At 39.1% G+C, this 9,650-nt stretch overlaps 1 pseudogene; it reads left to right on the top strand.

Annotated features, from left to right (window-relative positions):
- The first annotated feature begins 6,681 nt into the window (after positions 1 to 6,681).
- On the top strand, positions 6,682 to 8,354 carry LOC115506819 (annotated as a pseudogene).
- Positions 8,355 to 9,650: the final 1,296 nt, after the last annotated feature.

Genomic DNA, 9,650 nt, shown 5'->3' with positions numbered 1-9,650 from the left:
TATGGAAAAAGAGGAAGCTGAGAAAAAGAGAGAGAAAAAAATCCAGGAGTATGAGGGGAAAATTAGAGAACTAAGTGATACACTAAAAAGAAATAATATACGCATAATTGGTATCCCAGAGGAGGAAGAGAGAGGGAAAGTTGCTGAAGGGGTACTTGAAGAAATTATAGCTGAGAACTTCCCTGAACTGGGGAAGGAAAAAGGCATTGAAATCCAAGAGGCACAGAGAACTCCCTTCAGACGTAACTTGAATCGATCTTCTGCACGACATATCATAGTGAAACTGGCAAAATACAAGGATAAAGAGAAAATTCTGAAAGCAGCAAGGGGTAAACGTGCCCTCACATATAAAGGGAGACCTATAAGACTCGTGACTGATCTCTCTTTTGAAACTTGGCAGGCCAGAAAGAATTGGCACGAGATTTTCAGGGTGCTAGACAGCAAAAATATGCAGCCGAGAATCCTTTATCCAGCAAGTCTGTCATTTAGAATAGAAGGAGAGATAAAGGTCTTCCCAAACAAACAAAAACTGAAGGAATTTGTCACCACTAAACCAGCCCTACAAGAGATCCTAAGGGGGACCCTGTGAGACAAAGTACCAGAGACATCACTACAAGCATAAAACATACAGACATCACAATGACTCTAAACCCGTATCTTTCTATAATAACACTGAATGTAAATGGATTAAATGCGCCAACCAAAAGACATAGGGTATCAGAAAGGATAAAAAAACAAGACCCATCTATTTGCTGTCTACAAGAGACTCATTTTAGACCTGAGGACACCTTTAGATTCAGAGTGAGGGGATGGAGAACTATTTATCATGCTACTGGAAGCCAAAAGAAAGCTGGAGTAGCCATACTTATATCAGACAAACTAGACTTTAAATTAAAGGCTGTAACAAGAGATGAAGAAGGACATTATATAATAGTTACAGGGTCTATCCATCAGGAAGAGCTAACAATTATAAATGTCTATGCGCCGAATACCGGAGCCCCCAAATATATAAAACAATTACTCATAAACAGAAGCAACCTTATTGATAAGAATGTGGTAATTGCTGGGGACTTTAACACCCCACTTACAGAAATGGATAGATCATCTAGACACACGGTCAATAAAGAAACAAGGGCCCTGAATGAGACATTGCATCAGATGGACTTGACAGATATATTTAGAACTCTGCATCCCAAAGCAACAGAATATACTTTCTTCTCGAATGCACATGGAACATTCTCCAAGATAGATCATATACTGGGTCACAAAACAGCCCTTCATAAGTTTACAAGAATTGAAATTATACCATGCATACTTTCAGACCACAATGCTATGAAGCTTGAAATCAACCACAGGAAAAAGTCTGGAAAACCTCCAAAAGCATGGAGGTTAAAGAACACCCTACTAACGAATGAGTGGGTCAACCAGGCAATTAGAGAAGAAATAAAAAAATATATGGAAACAAACGAAAATGGAAATACAACAATCCAAACGCTTTGGGACGCAGCGAAGGCAGTCCTGAGAGGAAAATACATTGCAATCCAGGCCTATCTCAAGAAACAAGAAAAATCCCAAATACAAAATCTAACAGCACACCTAAAGGAACTAGAAGCAGAACAGCAAAGGCAGCCTAAACCCAGCAGAAGAAGAGAAATAATAAAGATCAGAGCAGAAATAAACAATATAGAATCTAAAAAAACTGTAGAGCAGATCAACGAAACCAAGAGTTGGTTTTTTGAAAAAATAAACAAAATTGACAAACCTCTAGCCAGGCTTCTCAAAAAGAAAAGGGAGATGACCCAAATAGATAAAATCATGAATGAAAATGGAATTGTTACAACCAATCCCTCAGAGATACAAACAATTATCAGGGAATACTATGAAAAATTATATGCCAACAAATTGGACAACCTGGAAGAAATGGACACATTCCTGAACACCCACACTCTTCCAAAACTCAATCAGGAGGAAATAGAAAGCTTGAACAGACCCATAACCAGCGAAGAAATTGAATCGGTTATCAAAAATCTCCCAACAAATAAGAGTCCAGGACCAGATGGCTTCCCAGGGGAGTTCTACCAGACATTTAAAGCAGAGATAATACCTATCCTTCTCAAGCTATTCCAAAAAATAGAAAGGGAAGGCAAACTTCCAGACTCATTCTAGGAAGCCAGTATTCCTTTGATTCCTAAACCAGACAGAGACCCAGTAAAAAAAGAGAACTACAGGCCAATATCCCTGATGAATATGGATGCAAAAATTCTCAATAAGATACTAGCAAATCGAATTCAACAGCATATAAAAAGAATTATTCACCATGATCAAGTGGGATTCATCCCTGGGATGCAGGGCTGGTTCAACATTCGCAAATCAATCAACGTGATACATCACATTAACAAAAAAAAAGAGAAGAACCATATGATCCTGTCCATCGATGCAGAAAAGGCCTTTGACAAAATCCAGCACCCTTTCTTAATAAAAACCCTTGAGAAAGTCGGGATAGAAGGAACATACTTAAAGATCATAAAAGCCATTTATGAAAAGCCCACAGCTAACATCATCCTCAACGGGGAAAAACTGAGAGCTTTTTCCCTGAGATCAGGAACACGACAGGGATGCCCACTCTCACCGCTGTTGTTTAACATAGTGCTGGAAGTTCTAGCATCAGCAATCAGACAACAAAAGGAAATCAAAGGCATCCAAATTGGCAAAGATGAAGTCAAGCTTTCGCTTTTTGCAGATGACATGATATTATACATGGAAAATCCGATAGACTCCACCAAAAGTCTGCTAGAACTGATACATGAATTCAGCAAAGTTGCAGGATACAAAATCAATGGACAGAAATCAGTTGCATTCTTATACACTAACAATGAAGCAACAGAAAGACAAATAAAGAAAATGATCCCATTCACAATTGCACCAAGAAGCATAAAATACCTAGGAATAAATCTAACCAAAGATGTAAAGGATCTGTATGCTGAAAACTATAGAAAGCTTATGAAGGTAATTGAAGAAGATTTAAAGAAATGGAAAGACATTCCCTGCTCATGGATTGGAAAAATAAATATTGTCAAAATGTCAATACTACCCAAAGCTATCTACACATTCAATGCAATCCCAATCAAAATTGCACCAGCATTCTTCTCGAAATTAGAACAAGCAATCCTAAAATTCATATGGAACCACAAAAGGCCCCGAATAGCCAAAGGAATTTTGAAGAAGAAGACCAAAGCAGGAGGCATCACAATCCCAGACTTTAGCCTCTACTACAAAGCTGTAATCATCAAGACAGCATGGTATTGGCACAAAAACAGACACACAGACCAATGGAATAGAATAGAAACCCCAGAACTAGACCCACAAACGTATGGCCAACTCATCTTTGACAAAGCAGGAAAGAACATCCAATGGAAAAAAGACAGCCTCTTTAACAAATGGTGCTGGGAGAACTGGACAGCAACATGCAGAAGGTTGAAACTGGACCACTTTCTCACACCATTTACAAAAATAAACTCAAAATGGATAAAGGACCTAAATGTGAGACAGGAAACCATCAAAACCTTAGAGGAGAAAGCAGGAAAAGACCTCTGTGACCTCAGCCGTAGCAATCTCTTACTCGACACATCCCCAAAGGCAAGGGAATTAAAAGCAAAAGTGAATTACTGGGACCTTATGAAGATAAAAAGCTTCTGCACAGCAAAGGAAACAACCAACAAAACTAAAAGGCAACCAACGGAATGGGAAAAGATATTTGCAAATGACATATCAGACAAAGGGCTAGTATCTAAAATCTATAAAGAGCTCACCAAACTCCACACCCGAAAAACAAATAACCCAGTGAAGAAATGGGCAGAAAACATGAATAGACACTTCTCTAAAGAAGACATCCAGATGGCCAACAGGCACATGAAAAGATGTTCAGCGTCGCTCCTTATCAGGGAAATACAAATCAAAACCACACTCAGGTATCACCTCACGCCAGTCAGAGTGGCCAAAATGAACAAATCAGGAGACTATAGATGCTGGAGAGGATGTGGAGAAACGGGAACCCTCTTGCACTGTTGGTGGGAATGTAAATTGGTGCAGCCGCTCTGGAAAGCAGTGTGGAGGTTCCTCAGAAAATTAAAAATAGACCTACCCTATGACCCAGCAATAGCACTGCTAGGAATTTACCCAAGGGATACAGGAGTACTGATGCATAGGGGCACTTGTACCCCAATGTTTATAGCAGCACTCTCAACAATAGCCAAATGATGGAAAGAGCCTAAATGTCCATCAACTGATGAATGGATAAAGAAATTGTGGTATATATACACAATGGAGTACTATGTGGCAATGAGAAAAAATGAAATATGGCCTTTTGTAGCAACGTGGATGGAACTGGAGAGTGTAATGCTAAGTGAAATAAACCATACAGAGAAAGACAGATACCACATGGTTTCACTCTTATGTGGATCCTGAGAAACTAAACAGGAACCCATGGGGGAGGGGAAGGAAAAAAAAAAAAAGAGGTTAGAGTGGGAGAGAGCCAAAGCATAAGAGACTGTTAAAAACTGAGAACAAACTGGGGGTTGATGGGGGGTGGGAGGGAGGGGAGGGTGGGTGATGGGTATTGAGGAGGGCACCTTTTGGGATGAGCACTGGGTGTTGTATGGAAACCAATTTGTCAATAAATTTCATAAAAAAAAATAAATAAATAAATAAACAAATAAATAAATAAATAAATAAATAAACAAAAAAAAAAACTGATAACAAACTGAGGGTTGATGGGGGGGTGGGAGAGAGAGGAGGGTGGGTGATGGGTATTGAGGAGGGCACCTGTTGGGATGAGCACTGGGTGTTGTATGGAAACCAGTTTGACAATAAATTTCATATTTAAAAAAATAAAAAAAAAAAAAAAAAAAAAAAAAAAAAAAAAAAAAAAAACAAAAAAAAAAAAAAAAAAAACTGAGAACAAACTGAGGGTTGATGGGGGGTGGGAGGGAGGGGAGGGTGGGTGATGGGTATTGAGGAGGGCACCTTTTGGGATGAGCACTGGGTGTTGTATGGAAACCAATTTGTCAATAAATTTCATATATATAAAAAATAAATAAATAAAAAAAAACAAAAAAAAACAAAAAAAAAACCAAAAAACAAAAAACAAACAAAAAAAAAATTACCAGTTCTGGAATCTGGGGGAAGATTGCAGAGTAGAAGGACCTTGAGCTCTCCCTGCCCGATATTTACAACTACATATCATCTACATCCAAGTCAATAAATTGGAAAGCAATCTGAAGACTGGCAGAACAAACTCCACAACTGAATATACAGAAGAAACTGCATCTGAAAGGGTATGAATGTTTATGAAAATTGTTGTGTTTTCCCTTTCATTTGTTTCTATATATTTTTAAATTTCTTCTTTAATTGCCTGGTTGACCCATTCATTATTTAGCAGAATGTAATTTAACCTCCATGAATTTGGAGGTTTTCTAAACTTTTTCCTGTGGTTGATTTCAAGTTTCATAGCATTGTGATCTGAAAATGTATATGGTATGATCTCAATTCTTTTATATTTATTGAGGGATGTTTTGTAACCCAGTATTTGATCTATCTTGGAGAATGTTCCATGTGCACTCGAGAAGAATGTGTATTCTGCTGCTTTAGGATGAAAAATTCTGAATATATCTGTCAAGTCCATCTGATCCAGTGTATCATTCAGGGGCATTGTTTCTTTATTGATTTTCTGTCTGGACGATCTCTCCATTGCTGAAAGTATTAAAGTCCCCTTTAATTACCATATTCTTACCAATAAGATTCCTTATGTTTGTGATTAATTGTTTTATATATTTGGGGGCTTCTAAATTCGGTGCATAAACGGTTAAAATTGTTAACTCTTATTGAAGGATAGACCCCATAATTGTGATATAATGCTCTTCTTCATCTTTTGTTACACGCTTCAGTTTAAAATCTAGTTTGTCTGATATAAGTATGGCTACTCCAGCTTTCTTTTGACTTCCAGTAGCATGATAGATAGTTCTCCATCCCCTCACTTTCAATCTGAAGGTGTCTTCAGGTCTAAAATGGGTGTCTTGTAGACAGCAAATAGATGGGTCTTTTTTTTTATTATTATCCAATCTGGTACCCTATGTCTTTTGATTGGAGCATGTAGTCCATTTACATTCAGTGTTATTATTGAAAGATATGGGTGTACGGTCATTGTGTTATCTGTAGGTTTTGTGCTTGTAGTGATGTCTCTGTCCCTTTGTGGTCTTTGCAACATTCCACTCAGAGTCCCACTTATGATCTCTTGTAGGGCTGTTTTAGTGGTGATGAATTACTTCAGTTTTTCTTTGTCTGAGAAAACCTTTATCTCTCTTTGTATTCTGAATGACAGGTTTGCTGGATAAAGGATTCTTGGCTGCACATTTTTCCTATTCAGAACATTGAAAATTTCCTGCCATTCCTTTCTGGCCTGCCAAATTTCAGTAGATAGTTCTGCTATTACATTTATGTGTCTACCCTTGTACATTAAGGCCTGTTTGTCCCCAGCTGCTTTCAGAAATCTCTCTTTATCTTTGTATTTTTCCAGTTTCACCATGATGTGATGTGCAGAAGATCAATTCAAGCTATGTCTGAAGGGAGTTTTCTGTGCTAATGCTGCTTCTTTGAATTTGCAATTCGATATATTCACCACAGAGCTTGATAAAAAGAGGGCTCAACCTTTGTTTTTACAATTATAGTCTAATGTTTTCCTCAGTCATTTTACCTATGTTCATAAACCACTGATTATTTTTACAAAATCATGAAGATATTGGCACCCTGTATCTTCTATTTGGTGCATGAGTTGGAATAGTGGGAACTACCCTAAATGTTCTAATCCATGCCAAACTAGGTCAATCCAGGGCCGTACTGTAAGATGACAAAATTTATAATGTAATTGTGACTGCCCACACATATTCATAATAATTTTCTTTATAATATTTTCTATTATAATTGGAGGGTTTGGAAAGTGACTAGTACCACTAATAATTGGAACATCTGATATACCATTTCTCTGAATCAACAATAAAAGCTTCTATTACCACCATCATTTGTACTCTTACATCATCCATAGTTAAAACAGGTTCAGGAACCGGTTGGACTGTATATCCTCCTCTAGCTGGCAATCCAGCACACACAGGAGCATCACTAGATCTATTTTTCCCCTTTACTTAGCAGGTGTATCCTCAATTTTAGTGGCTATCAACTACATTACTATATCAACATGAAGCCACCTGCTGTATCCCAATATGAAACACCTTTATTCATTTGTTTTGTCCTAATTACAGCTGTTCTACTTCTGTCACTTTCAGTTTTAGCAACTGGAATTGCTATGTTACTAACAGAACACAACCTAAGTACCACATTCTTTGACCCTACAGAAATATGAAACACTATTTTATAACATCTATATTGATATATTGGTTCTTCTGGCACCCTGAAGTGTATATCCTAATTTTACCCGATTTGGGAATGATTGCACATATTATTACCTATTATTCAGGAGGAAAAAAAAGAACCCTTTGTATAGATAGAAATAGTTTCAGCCATAAGTCCATCAGATTCCTAGCTTTCATTGCATGAGCTCACCATATATTTACTGTAGGCATGAATGCCAACACATGAGCATACCTTACATCAGCCTTTGTAATTATTGTTATCCAAACAGGAGTAAAAGTATTTAGTTGACTAACAACCTTTCATGGAGGCGACATCAAATGATCACCAGGCATGCTATGAGTCCTGGGTTTTATCTATTTATTCACAGTGGGGGGCTTAACAGGAATTGTATTAGCTAATTCATTCCTAGATATTCTCCTCCATGACACATATTATATAGTAGCACATTTCCACTATGTCTTATCAGTAGAAGCAGTATTTGCTATTATTGGAAGTTTCATTCATTGATTCCCTCTATTTTCAGTCTGCACACTTAATTCTACTTAGGCAAAAGTTCACTTCATAATTATATTTGTTGAGGTTGATATAATCTTCTTCCCACAACACTTTCCTGACTTATCAAGAATACCTTCATGCTATTCCAATTATCCAGATGTGTACACAACATGAAATACCATCTCATAAACAGGCTCATTCATCTCATCACCAGAGTTATATTCATAATCTTTATAGTTTGAGAAGCTTTTGCATCCAAATGAGAAGTAGCAATGGTAGAGGCGATTAATTCTAACTTCAAATGACTACTCTGATTCCGTCCTCCATATCACATATTTGAAGAATCCACTTGCATAAGTCTAAAATAAGAAAGGAAGGAGTCAAAACTTCTCAAACTTGTTTCAAGCCAACACCATAACCATTACGTTTTTCTCAATAATGAGATGTTATTAAAAATTACAAAACTTTGTCAAAGTTAAATTATAGGTTGAAGTCCTGTATATTTCTATGGCATACCCCTTTCAATTAGGTTTCTAAGATGTGACATCTCCAATGATAAAAGAATACTTACATTTTCATGACAACATGCTGATGATCATCTTACTCAGCTCTTTAGTACTTTATATTATTTCATTAATACTAGCAACTAAATGGGGGCCCCTGGGTGGCTCAGTCAGTTAAGCATCCAGCTCTTGGTTTCAACCCAGGTAATGATCACGGTTCATGAGTTTGAGCCCCACATGGGGCCCAATAATGACAGTGAAGAGCCTGCTTGGAATGATCTTTCCCGCTCTCTCTGCCCTTCCCCACTTGTTATCTCTCTCTCTCTCTCTCTCTCTCTCTCTCTCTCTCTCAAAATAAATATATAAACTTAAAAAAATACTAAAAGGTAAATGTCACACCCCCTCGAGGAAGATGGCAGTGTAGGAGGACACTGGGCTCACCGTGTCCTGCTGATTGCTTAGATCCCACCCACATATATCTAATTTACCCAGAAAAATACCAGAAGACTAGCAGAACGGACTTTCCAGAGCCAAGTGTAAACGAGAGGCCCATGGAAGATGGTAGCAAGGGCTGAAAGGCAGTGCGCACTACACAGACTGGTGGGAGGGAGCCAGGGCGGTGGAGGGGCAGCCAGCCCACCCAGCAAGGCAGAGCCCCTGAGTCTGGCTTGAAAAAGTGGAGGGGCAGGACAGAGTGTGTTCTGACAGCCAGCAGGACTTAACCTCTGGAATATTATAAGTCAACAGCTCTGCTCGGAGAGCCGGGGGGCTAAAGGATATTGGGAGAGAGAGATGTTGAGCCCCAGAGGACAGAGCTCAGCTTAGTGGGGAACAAAGGTGCTGTGAAGCGCCATCTCCCTCGCCCATCCCCCAGCCAAAATCCCAAAGGGAACCAGTTCCCGTCAAGAACTTGCTTGCACCGCTCAAACACCCAATGCTGTGCTTCTGCAGATCCATCCCTCTGATGGGTCTGCCTCCCTCCCCGTGCCACAGGGCCCTCCCAAAGCAGACCACCAAAGGCAAAGCAAGCTGAGCCTGCCCGTCCTGCCCCTGTGCACCTTGCAGGTCTACCCCGGCTAATATGCCAGATCCAATCAAAACAGCACCACAAGCCTGGCAGTGTGCAAGTAGCCCAGAGAGAGGCCCCACCACTCGACAGTGAGTCCTGCCCTGGGAGAGGGGAGGATAAGGTACACACCAGTCTGACTGTGGCCCCAGGGTGGGCTGGGG

This window comes from Lynx canadensis, chromosome X (genome assembly GCF_007474595.2).
Source record: "Lynx canadensis isolate LIC74 chromosome X, mLynCan4.pri.v2, whole genome shotgun sequence".
Taxonomy (NCBI): domain Eukaryota; kingdom Metazoa; phylum Chordata; class Mammalia; order Carnivora; family Felidae; genus Lynx; species Lynx canadensis.
Note: the sequence above shows the minus strand (reverse complement) of the source record. Positions and strands in the feature narration are given on the sequence as shown.